Source organism: Ictidomys tridecemlineatus, chromosome 10 (genome assembly GCF_052094955.1).
Source record: "Ictidomys tridecemlineatus isolate mIctTri1 chromosome 10, mIctTri1.hap1, whole genome shotgun sequence".
Classification (NCBI taxonomy): Eukaryota; Metazoa; Chordata; class Mammalia; order Rodentia; family Sciuridae; genus Ictidomys; species Ictidomys tridecemlineatus.
In genome coordinates, this window is record NC_135486.1 from 133,377,610 (window position 1) to 133,390,913 (window position 13,304).

General features: G+C 47.1%; 1 protein-coding gene across 7 annotated transcripts in view; it reads right to left on the reverse strand.

The window, feature by feature from the left end:
• The window catches only part of Bmerb1 (bMERB domain containing 1), a 110,323-nt gene that overhangs the window by 96,717 nt on the left and 302 nt on the right, over positions 1 to 13,304 (reverse strand). The gene's annotated exons all lie outside the window — the stretch shown is intronic.

Sequence of the window (13,304 nt, forward strand, 5' to 3'; positions counted from 1 at the left end):
GCGCTGAGCAACGGGTGCCAAGCTAGTAAGGAATGGCACACCCAGGGCTTCATTCTCACGAGCTGCCTCTGAGCCGCTCTGCTGTATTTTTAGATAACAGAAGAGGCAGCTGAGCAAGCGCTGTGAATCCACATACCTGATCCCAACCCCACAGAGGCCAAAGCCATTTTTACAAATTTGGAAGTTGCTTGCTCAGTGTCCCTGCCTCCTCCCTAGGAAGGGACACCTGCTTAGGAACTGAATGCCTCCATGCAATTCAGAAAACCCGTACTGAGGAGTTCCTACTGTGCGCCTGAGTTCCTACTGTGCGCCTGTCTTCCAGTTAACAGCTTCTTCTTGGAAAGGATCATCAGTCCACCAGACAGGTTGGTTGTTGCCAGCCACAGAATGACACGGCAATGACCCTAAGCTTAAAATATAGAGATGTAGGTGGGTATTTTTAGTTCACAGAGCAGCTGAGTGGGTTGATGAACCCCTCAGTTGGAATCAAGCTGGTTGAAGCTTTTAAGAAGTTGATAAAACCTCAGGCATTTGGAATCCAGAGCGAACCTCTGCGTGAGTCATTGAGCCAATTGTCAATCACCTGTCGGCCGAGGCTCTAGATTCCAGGTGTTCAAGCCTCAACGTTCACAGCACCGGTGTCATCTGAAATCATTTTAATACCTGAAAGGCTCACTTTTCTCCTGAAAACCTGTGGCTTTCTTGGGGCTGGAAAAACGGAGTGAGTGGAGAACCCGAATTCTCAATGCCTCCTCTCCAGGAGAGCGCGGAGGCCACACAGGGGATACAGGGCCTCCGGGGACGGGCACGTCGGGGAGGCCACCTGCTCAGGGTATCCGAGTTGGTTGCACATCGTCTTTGAGCTATTTCACAGCTCTGGACCTAGCAGGGAACGGACAACAACCCCAAACCAGTCCTACCCACACGCGAATTGCGCCCTGTCTCCTGGAAGTCCCATCAACTTCCCTCTCCCTCATGGAAAAATCCATGCGTCCTTTTCAATATCCCTGGTCTATCTATTAGTCTGTGCCTGTTAAAATGCCTGTGAGATTCCCCTGATTGAACAGAATGCAATCTTTAACATGTGGGCTTTTGGAGTGTTTTTTTTTTTTTTTTAATCTTTGTGACAGACTTTTACCTTTTTCTGAAAATCATCTTTTCCTAATAATGTAGGACTATTTGAGTATTTTCCCATATGCTATAGTCTGGAGATGGGCGATGTCCCTCAAAGGCTCTGTTGCCACTAAGGCCCTATTGAGAGGTGGTAGAACCTTTAAGAGGTGGAGCCCAAGGGAAGGAAGTTACACCTTGGGGCTGTGACCTTGAACGAGGCATTGAGACCCCACCCTTTCCTCTTTCTTTTTCCTCTTGCTGATTCCTGGCCACCAGGAGGTGAAGCTTTGGCTTCTGACATTAAGTTCGGCCTCACCATAATCCCAAAAGCACTGGATCTAACCAACCGTGGGCTAAAATCTCTGAAACCTTGTGTCTAAATAAGACTTTATTCCTTTGAGCTTCTTACCTCAGGTACTTTGTCACAGTGACAGAAAGCTGATACCCCATACATAATCCCCAAATATACTTTTGTCTCCTGTCCCCTGGCTTATTACTACTATAGGTGAATTCCTACTGCAACTAACCGTGGTCATATAGCAGACTGTTTCTTTTGGAAATGCATTAGCTAGTGGATAATTACCTTTTCTAAATACAGTTTATTGTATTTTTTTTTTCAGAAAAGGAGCTAAATCAAAGGAGGTTAGCCCACCAAATACAAGTTACATGTCTTTCTGTGACAACACTTTGAACAATCATTGCAAATCATAATAGTAATAGCATCAGTATTTTTTTGCATGCAGAAAATCATATCTAACTAAGACAACAGGATACCTGGGTTCAACTGGTTTTTCCCAGGCACGAAGACAGGTTTGTAATCTCAGATTCAATTATCTACTTTACTGAGAGCTTCAGGTGTTGGCCATCATGGTTGGGTATGAAAAACCCTTGATTAGGACAGAATTTTTTTTTTCAACTTAACTTTTCATTTGACTCTGTAGATCAAATGGGTTCAAGTTTATTTCTGCTGCTGCCTAGCCCTGGGGGGGGGGGAACCATCTCCCCTTAGACTGGGCGTTTCTAATCCATTAAATAAGGGAGGTGGAGAAATGGATTAATTGTTTTAAAAGTGACTCAGGGGATTCTCTATGCAGCCAGACACTGTCTATCCCAGCAGGAGCCATTTTTACCGTGTGCCCTAGAGAAGCAAGCGAGGTAAATGCAGACAGATGTGTACACGCGCCGTCCTCTTGGCTCTTTAAGCACGCCTGCACCTCCTCAGCACACCTCTGCCATGAAGAGTTTATCCAGGAACATTAAAGAACAAAGCGTTCTTTCTCTTCCCGCACTTCATCAGAAGAAATGCCCGTTTCCGGGGGCAGGGATGCTGCTCAGTGGTGGGACACTTGCCTAGCACCTCCAAGTCCCACCCCCAGCACCGCAGACCAAAAGAAAAAGGAACGAAATGCCCATTTCAGTTTTGCAAAAATTAAGATGTCATTTGTCACCCCGGGGTGCTTGGCTCTGCTGGTCCCTGTGCACTCCTGGAAGTGGAGATTTAAAAAGAGGAGCCAGTCAGTCCCTAGAAATGGATAACTTCCAGAGAAACCCTGGAGCCCGGGGTTCTCTGGATGACTCAGGGACCCTCCTTGGGGGAGCAGAGCGCAAGGGCTGTCATGGGGAGGGTGTTTCCTAGTCATCATCTGCCTGGAGCATTTCCTGTGTTCTAAGTGAAAGGGACCATTTCTCCTCCACTTCGGTTTGTCCTAAGCAGGGGACTTCCTGGGCAGGAATGCCTGGAGGAGAATGGAGTCCCTTTTTGCATGGGGAGTTTTTTCTTCATGCTCCAGGAAACCCAGAACTGTCTTTCTCTGCGCTTCATCCTGAGCACATCCAACAGTTTTGATTGGCGGGGCTTTGTGTGTGTGAACTGAACACTGCAAGACCTCAGCAGGACCGGGGAGCAGAGACCTGGGAGCAGAGATGCAGAGAGCGGGCGGGAACCTTCTTGGGGATTAGAAAGTGCCCACATCCCAAGCCGGAGGACTAAGGGCTGGGGGTGCGGCTCACCGCGGTAGGGGTCGCTCAGCACACACTCTAGGTTTGAGCCCCAGCACTGGAGAATAAAACAAAATAAAACCCTCAGGTATGGGCATCAAAAAGAGTATTGGGACTTGATCAACGACCCTTGACAGGGGCGGTTTTGCTCCTCTAGGGAATACATGGCAATGGCTGGAGGTAGTTTTGGTTGTCACGCGTGGGCGGGGGTGGGGTGCCGTTGACATCTAGTGGGCAGAGGACAGGGGTGCTGCTAAGCATCCTAAGGAGCACAGGACACCCGCCCACAACAGACCTGCCTAGCCCCAGATGTCAATGCCGACAGACGATGCAGAACTTGAGAAAGATGAACTTGGACTCCATGAACTCCAAATTTCCTTCCGGCCCCAAGACATCATGATGTTAAACACAACTTCTGGTCCCAAATAAGAAGCCTGTTGCTGGGCTGAGGTTGCAGGTAGGTGGCACAGCACTTGCCCGGCATTCCCAAGGCCCTGGGTTCCATCCCCAGCACCAAAGATTAGAGCTAAAAGAAAAGGCTATTGCTGTGGACCCAATCTGGGTCCCCCATCCGGATTCATATGTTGAAGCGCTAATTCACCAATGTGAGCACATTCAGAGACAAGACATCTAGGGAGGAAATTAAGGTTGAATGAGCTCATAAATCCATCTGATAAGATTGATGTCCTTTTTTTTTTTTGGTACCAGGGATTGTATTCAGGGGCACTCGACCACTGAGCCACACCCTCAGCCCTGTTTTGTATTTTATTTAGAGACAGGGTCTCACTGAATTGCTTAGTGCCTTGTTTTTGCTGAGGCTGGCTTTGAACTCACGATTCTCCTGCCTCAGCCTCCAGAGCCACTGGGATTACTGGCTTGCACCACCCATCGGCAGATTGGTGTTCTCTGCCTTCTCTGCAACCCCTCTCCCGCCCCTCTCTCCTCAACGTATGCCCAAGACACCACACAAGCACACAGTGAGAACACATCCTTCTCCAAGCCAAAGAACCCTCAGAATGAAATCTCCTGGGCCAGCACCTTGGGCTTTCCAGCCTCCAGAACCGTGAGAAATAAATGTCTATTGCTTACGCCTCCCAGTCTAGGGCCCTTCCTTATGCAGCCTGAGCTGACTAATGCACCTCTTTGCTGCCCATTGTTGGTGACTGCCATGGCTGACATGTTCTCGTGGTTGACTCTGTGCTAGGCACTGTGCTAAGCATCAGCTACACCTCACCACACTCCTCAACACACCCCTAAGAAATGGGGATTTCAGTGACCGAGGAGGAGGGATAAATGAAAGACCAGAGAGGTTACACAACTTACCTAAGATCAACCAGTCAGTAAGTGGGAGAAGCGGGCTTTGAACCAAAGGCAGGCTGATCCCTCCTGAAGAATTCATGTATTTCTTTACTGACCACAAGAGACCATCTTCCCACACTGTCTCTCCATATACTAAAAATCATAAACTTTCCAGGGAAGACAGGAAAGTGGGAAAATTGCCAGAAAATGTGGAAGTTAAAAATCACTGTGTCTTCCTCAAAAAGCTAAATATAGACTTACCATAGGACCAGCATTTGCACTTCCAGGTATAAGCCCAAAATAATCAAAAACAAGCACTCGGGAGCTGGGGGTGCCGCTCTGTGGTAGAGTGTGTGCTTAGCATTTGGGAGATCTGGACCCCCATCCCCAGCACTGCAAAACAATGACCAAGACTCAAAGCAGTACGTACCCATCAGCATTTATAGCAGCATTTCTCACAATGGCCAAAAGGTAGGGAAAAACCCAACTGTCCATCCACAGGAGAATGGATAAACAGAGGGTGGTCTACTCATAAAAGGCATATCACTTGGGTCAGAAGAAGGAATGAGGTACTGACACATTCAACAACCCCGAGGCACCTTGAAAACATCTTGCTAAGTGAAACAAGACAGACCCGAAAAGTCACGTGACTGTGAGTGTCACATATAAAATATCCTGGGCAGGTAGATCCAGAGATGGAAAGTAGTGATGTCCTAGGACTTGGGGAAGGAACATGATGGGATCCAGGACACGCTACCCCCAAAAGCTGGTACCTTGGCATTTGAGAAAACAGCAGAAATAGGATTCCCACCCCAAGACCCTCACAGGACAATTGTCCTGCTCTATGCCCAAAAGGAAGAAATGTCACACATATATGCCAAGAAGAATCAGAACTAAGGGTCTTGCTAAGTTTATTCCCATTGTATCATCCCCTTTAGTCCCATATACTTCCGCACAGATGACCATACAGATATGCACATGGCCCTGTGTCTTTGGGTTTCCACTTCCAAAGGTTCCCATGTCATCCAAAAACCCAAAATGCTCCCAAATCTGAAATCTTCCGGCACCGGCCTGACGCCATAAGTGGGAAATTCTACATCTGACCTCACGTGATGGGTCACATTCAAAACACAGGTGCAGCAAAAATATTATGATCAGTTGCCTTCAGGCGGGGTGTATAAGGCACATATAAAAAAAAAAATGAATTTGGCGTCTAGACTTGGGTCCCCTTCCCAAGACATCTCATGATGTACAGGCAAATATTCCAAAATCTGAAAAAAAAAATCCAAAATCTGAGATATTTCTGTTCCCAGATATATTGAACAAGGAATAGTCAACCTGTGTTAAATGAATGTGTCTTGCTTTTCTTTGGTTCATCTATGTTTTGTCCGAGGGATCTCAACCATGAACCCAGCAGCCGATGAAGAAAAGGAACCTGTTTCCAGCGGGGACTGCTTGATAGGTGTGGGGTTTCCTTTGGGCTGAAGAAATGTCTTGGAACTAGGCAGAGATAAGGGCTGTAGAGCGTTGTAAATGGACTCAACACCTTAAAACAGTTAGCGGTTAGTTTTGTGTCATGAATATGGTACTTCATTCTTCTGGTTATTATTATTTTATCTCAGGAGAGAAGACAAATGAAGCTAACCCCAGCCCACCTCTGGGTAAGCCTCTGAGAAATAACAAAGGACTGATCCCTAGGAAAATGGGCCTCTCTGCTCCTGGAACCCAGCCCAGCCCCCCGGGACCCCGGCTGTCTGCTCTTGAGGACGTCCTGTGCGCTGGTTTTAACCACCAGGATGTGCTCCGGGGCCACTTTGCTGTCTATTTAAAGAGGATAAAGATGGATGGATCCTGCAGCCGTGGACAGCTGGTCGCCGGCACTCCCAGACAGACAGACAGAGATCAAGACAGAGAGCAAGGATTTGGTCCTGAAAAAAATGAGATCCTATTACATGCATTTCCTGGGTCTCATTTGTCTCCCTCAGTGATCCTCCAAGACAACTATGGCTCTCATTTTTTTGTTTTTCGGTTGGTGTTGGGAATTGAATCCACCACAGCCTTGTACATGCCGGTCAAGGGCTCTACCACTGAGCTACGTCCCCAGATCTAATTTGTTCCTTTTTAACAACGGCATATCCTCTCACAGCAGAGGAACAATGACTTTCCTGACCATTCTTCTAATAGGTCTGTTCCTAGGGCCCAGCTTATTTTGCACATAGATCTTTGTGTACAAGTGCTTTTCAACACATAGAGGCCCATACTCTGTATAGTCCGTTTTTTTTTTTCTTCAGATCAGGTGAATCTTTCACCTTTTCATAAGGGCTAAAGTCCCAGGGGTGAGATTGCTGACTCAAAGCAGAAAAGCATTTTAAATTTTAAGAGACGCTATCTGAGCCAGGTACAGTGGCACACATCTGTAATCCTAGCAACTGGGGAGGCTGAAGCAGGAGGATTATGAGTTCAAACCCAGCCTCAGCAATTTAGCAAGTCTCTAAGCAACTCAGCAAGACCCTGTCTCTAATAATAATATTATATGTATGTATGTGGGGGGCGGGTGTGCTGGGGAGACAACATTTAGCTAAGAGGGAGAAATGTCCTGGATCCTGTTCAATCCCCAGTACCAAATAAATAAATAAGAAATGCCATGTGATTGCTTTTCAAAAAAGATCACTCCATTTGCCCACTGACACTGTCTCAAATGAGCTTCTCTGCCTGAAATTAGAATGTCTTTTAAATGGACCAGTCTATTCACTGTGGCTTGTCGGGTTCTTTGTTTGTTTGTTTGCTTAAGGTTCCAAAACACACCTGACTATAAACAGTGCCCCTCACCTGTGCTGGTATCTGAGAATCAAGGAGATGGGCCCATGCATGCAATACACCTGGCCCAGCCCTGTCACCTCCTCGGGTTCTGACGGTGGTATCTGTTCCTGCTGCTTTGTACCTGATCGGAAAGTCTTGCATCTCTCCTTCAGAGGAAGGGGGTTCCTCTAACTGCAGCATCAGGAGCAAAGCATGCAAACCAGAGAAGTGGGTGAGTCAGACCCACCGAGATGCTCCCTAACTTTATTTTTTTTCTACATTTTTGAAGGTTTACAAAACAAAAGGAAAGCATTTGGCACCTCAACTCTGAATTATCAAGTCAGCAACTGTCCATTGAATGAGAAGCTTCTAAGTGCTTCCCGTGTGATACACACTGGGCGTCCAGCCTCCAGCAATGAATGGGATGCTGGGGGTCAATGCATCCTCAGCAAGACTGAAGTAAATAGCCCATAAAACTTGGTTTGACCCTATTAAGATTCATTGTCTCTGAGAGAATGGCCTTTGAGGCCAGCAAAAACTTGTCTGTCAGCAAAACAACTGAATTCATCTCTTGACAACATTTAGCGAAGAGGGCAAAATGTCCTGGATCCAGCTTCACAAGGACTGGAAGAGATAACAGAACCCTTGGGGGCCTTGGATTTGCAGCACTGCAAACAGGGACTCTTCTCAATAGACCTGAAGTGCCAGGCATGCGTGGTAGGGCACACCAGTAATCCCAGCAGCTTGGGAGGCTGAGGCAGGAGGATCCCAAGTTCAAAGCCAGCCTCAGCAACTGAGTGAGGCCCTAAGCAACTTAGTGAGACCCTGTCTCAAAATAAAAAGGGGGTTGGGGATGTGGCTTGCTGTTAAGCACCCTTGGGTTCAATCCCTAGTACCAAAAAAAAAAAAAATCAGCTGAAGCCAGGGATGATCCATACCCTGCTCAAAGTGCTACTGTACTCTTGAGAGGGTGGCACAACACCTGGCCTAGAAGGGCATCAGTAAATACTACGAATGGAGTAGATAAATGGATGGAAGTATTAATAGAAGAATGAATGACTTACCTGTTTGGGATTTTTTTTATGAACAGAATAATTCCTGCTATCCACACCTTGGGTCTTAGAGAACCTAGGCAGACACTACTCTTCAATGACAGGGCCACCTCTCACTCAGACTTTGATCACCTGCTCCTTCCGCCCAGTCCAGGAGGCCCTTCCTTAACAAATGTTAACAGCTAAACTGAGGTGCACCTTAACAAGGTCAGCATCGATGCCATTCAGGGCCATAAGTCATGCTCTGCCATCCTCATTGTACTCATTTTGCAGATGAGGTCACTGATCTAACATTATGGATGTTAGGCCTATCGCCCAAGATCACAGTGCTGGGCAGCAGCACAGGGTGGGCTGGAACACAGTCAAAGACTCCTTAGGGTGGGGTCTGGGCCTTCTCTGGCTCTGGACCCCTGAAGCTAGCACCTAGCAATGCGCAAGGCTGTACAGCAAGCATGCAGCCAAGGAATGAATGGATCGGATGCTGGGCCTCTTCGGGGGGACCTCTTGAGAGGTGCTCTGAGAGGCTACACCAAAGGAGAGCCTCTACCTGGACTGGCCTCCAACCCTCGTGCTCATCCAGGGAGCCGGTGGTTCACCAGACACTCCTGCGAAAGCCAACAGACCCAGATCTCTCTATGCCAAGAGGAAAAGAAACAGCAAAGCAAAAAAAAAAAAAAAAAATTCCAGTACGTGGATGGACTCTGGCCTTTGGAACCTCCACCCACCTGCCCCATGCTAGCGGCTCACCTGAGATGCCCTTCTCTTCCCTCTCCGCCCTCTGAGACTCTGTTTAGTCCTCAGGCCCAACACAAGCACACTCCTCTGAGCTGCTGGCCTGCAGCCCCCAGCGTCCCCAGCCCCTGGATCACCACCAGGCATTTTGAAGACCCTCAGCACCTATCTGCTCCAGGCATACATGGGAGCGGTGATGATGTCATCTTTCACCGTGTGTTTTTATATTTCAGATGAACCTGAATCTTTGATAGTAGTTTTTGTTTGTTTGAATATTTTATAGTAATTTTTTTGGGTTTGTTTGTTGTTTGTTTGTTTTTCTGTGCTGGGATTAAACCTGGGGCTTCACGCAGGCTAGGCAAGTGTTCAACCACTGAGCTACACTCCCAGCCCACAGATGTTACTTTTATAATAAGAAAAAAGGAAGGATGCCAAAACAAAATAATAAAAGGAGTCTATTTAATCCAGCAGATGAAAATAATGCAAAACCTTCCCCAAGAATCTTTTCTATAGATCGCCAGTCATTGACATGACTTCAGTCATCAGGCTGTTTATTACGTCTGAAACATGGACCAGCTTAATAATCTACTTGCTAGTCAGCACACGTCCTTGGACTTTTAAATACCAGGCATCTCCCCCTGAGCTAAGGGAAAGATTGACACCTGGGTTTTCCAATCTATTTCAATCTCCTTCTCACAGTGCATTTATTTCTACCTCAATACTGATAAGGATGTTATTTCCCCCTGTGGTATCCTGTCTCCACTGGGCCACCCTCTCCCCTACTTCTCCTGCCCCAGGATCTTGATGATGCTTTAGGGTGCATTCAGTCGATGAAGAAATGACCACAACCATAGATAACTGTGTCGTTTAAAAGCCCTGAGTTGTTGTTGCTGTTGTTGTTTTCAAAAAGACACCTTGTCTTTTCGTCTCCCTCAATTAATCACGCTTGGTTGAAAGCTTTCTTTTTATATATTTCAACACTCTGAATTGTCACTATACATTTTCCAACTCTGTTTAAAAAAAAAAAAAAACTCACCGCTAATCAGAAAGTGCTGTCAAAGGTGTTTGAGAGCTATTTCTCAGAATCTGTCTCAAATAAGAAAATATTAGATGGCTTCCCAGGGTTCAAAAACCTTTCCCCACATAGTCCCACGAGGAAGGCAGTGTATAGACAATCAATACCCAGAATTTGCAAATAAATGGCGGCAATGAAAAGCTGTGCCTGTTAACCTCAGAATAATCTCTGCAGAATGCTGTTGGGTGCTGTCCAATCGTGTCCTGCCTGGCATTCTGAAGGCACTAGATACCTGTTCACCGAATGACTAAACGGAAGTGGTGATGATGGTTCTCTTTCCCCCTTTCACTTGTATATTTCAGATGAACTTGAATCTTTTATCGTGACCTCCATTCATTGTTCACTGAGCACTCTGGGTGCCATGCACAGTGCTAAATGTGCTACGTGCATTGTCTCATTCAATCTTCCAAGTGCCCGTTACTATTATTATCCCATCTTACAGATGAAACAACTGGTGGAGAACTTCACAGTCTTCCCACAGTGATAAAGCTACCAAGGGACAGAGCTGGTTTGAACTCAGTTCGCCTCACTTCAAAGCTCCCATTCTCTGTTACTATCCTATAGAACATCGAGTATCTCTTATTTTAAAAACTAGAGTTGGCATGAAAGGCCAGCTAGTTAATACAACGTTCACTAAAAACAACCAGTTCTGCAATCTTTCTTCTCTTTTCAATCCTTTTTAATTTATGTGTATTCAATGTTCAGCATAAAATATTTAAACGTGTGGAAGTCAGACAATGCATGACTTCTTTTTAGGAGGGCTTTTCTGTTCTCTGGCATCACATTGGCTGAGCAATTGCTATGCCACAGAATCAATAGTACTAATTTTCACACATCATTAATAAATAAATGGAGGCTCCCAGATGTGATGGAAGGGATTCATCATCCCCTGGGAATTGAGTCTTCCAAAGATGCCACTTGAATCGAATTATGTCTGGTTGCAGACAAGAGTCCAGAGACCAACACTTTAACAGATTCAAGATTCCAAAGTGGGACCCTGGATTAGTAAGATTTCAAACTTGAATAGAGGAAAGGAAGGGAAAAACATGCAAAAGTAGACCAGAAACTGGGGGTCTCATCTTGGGCCAAGAAACAAGTCTCAGATTTCCTTGATGATTTGAAAGCCTTTGGCCAGACTTTTAATAGTTTGCAGCTTAGGACTGAGAAGCACAAAAATTTCAGGGGCTAAAAATGACATAAATTGGTGCTTGTGGCAATTTTCCTGTGTGCTTGAAATGTTCCCAAATAAAATGGTCAGAAAATAAAAGGCAGTAAGAGAGAGAGATTAGGAAAATGACCCACACTTTTGTTGTAGCCCAGGGTCTTGCTTTATGTAATTCCTTGGTAAGAATAAAGGCAAGTTCTTTGAACAGATTTAGTAGTAAAGGAAGCAACCAGTATGCAGCGAACACTTCCCTTGAGCTGTACGAACACGATCTCATTTAACATTCACATGAAGCTATAAGGTAGATCTAAGTATGATCTCCATTTTCAGAAAACAGAGGCAAGGTGAGGCTTAAAATTGTGCCTAAAGTCACACTGTCAGCAAGGGGCAGCACAAGGATTCAGACCAGGGCTTCTACTCTGCATGGACCCAGCATTCTTTCCAGGCCCCTGTGAGCTGCAGAGACCTACAGGGCTGCTACACATAAAATCACTGACCCTATCCTGGGACTCTCTCGACAGACTTCAGAAGGTTCCTGAAAATGCAAAAGCAATAAACCTTCATGCTGAGAGTCTGGGGTCCACCAAGCATGAGTCCAAACCCTGGCTTTGCTACTCAACAATCATGTCATCTAACAAGCTCCAGGGTTTTCATCCATGCCAGGGGCGAAGTCATGATGCCAGAAGAGGTTGTTGTGGAGATGAAATGAGATGATGCTTTAAAGTTCTTAGGCATGATAATCTGGGGGGAGCAGCCATTGTTGACATCACTTTGAGCTTGTAGGAAACAGACACTCTCACCCCTGAGGTTGCACCAAAGCACCAAAACCAAAGGGTTTGGAAAGGATGAAACAGGAGAAGGAAGGAGTGGGCATAAAACCAAGAAGAAAAGGAAAGAGGTTCTTTGACAGGTGCAAAGCACTGTGCATCCCTCCTAGCAGGTGAGGAACTAATACATGTGATTGTGGTTTCAACTTGAACCCATCAGAATACAGCTGAGCCATCCTAGGAAGATTTCCTTACATTGTAATTACAGACACACACACACACACACACACACACACACACACACACACACAATTTTCACCCAGGTAAAGACAGGAGAAGAGCATATACACAATACTTCAGTCCAACATCACTCGGATGGGTGCTAGGGCCGAGCGCTGAACACAGTTACCCAGAGCCTCAGGAAGCTGCAGGGTCCCAGAGGAGGCAAAGAGGGCCTTTCTCAGCCTGGCAGGAGGCACCCGGGCTAGGGCAAGTCTCTATCCACAACCTTGCAGTGAGGGCTGGTCACCCTGGAAGCCCTGAGGCTGCTCCTGCACTTGGAGAGCAGGAGTTTCCACTATTGTGTACTATTAATCAGAAACAAATGTCCTTCGTTAATTTGGAAATGTTGCTGACACCAAACACCCCAGAGAGAGAGAGAGAACCAGTAAACGCAGCCATTTGGTTTCAGAACCGCCTTCTAGGGCTGTACTCAAACCAGACTGGTATTGAATCCAGGGAGAAAGGAGGAGGTGTGATCAGTTAGCCTCCCCCTGACCTTTGCCCCTCCTCTCCGACTCAGGAGTAGTCTGAAGAAGAAATGCTGGGGATTTCAGGTGTGCCGGGAGCCTCGCGCAGGTGAAAGCAAGCAGAAACCCAGCGGACACTCCCCCCCTCTCCAGGGACGTGGGCGCTTTCCAGGATGGCCCTCCGGCTCCTGCGCCCTAGTGCATCCCAGCGCCCTAACGCAACCCCGGGCGGAGGAAGCGCCCTCCTCCTCCGACTGCAGGAAAGACCTTCCTTCCCAGGAGGAGATGCCAGCTGAGGGATCTGGGACTCCCAGGTCCACCCCAGGCTCCTGGCTTAGCTGCCAGGCGATTTCCCCAGCCTCCCAGTGAAGCCCAGTCTGAAGGATCCCCGCTTTTGTTCACCCGGAGAGCGCGGCGCGGCGCTGCGCATCCCCCTGCGCTGAAAGCCCGGCTGCGAGGGGGGGGGGTGCCTCCCGGGGGGCGCGTCCCTGGGTCAGCTGCTGGCACGCCACCGGTTCCAGCGACCCCGGGCTCCAGCTCTCGGATCCCCAGCAC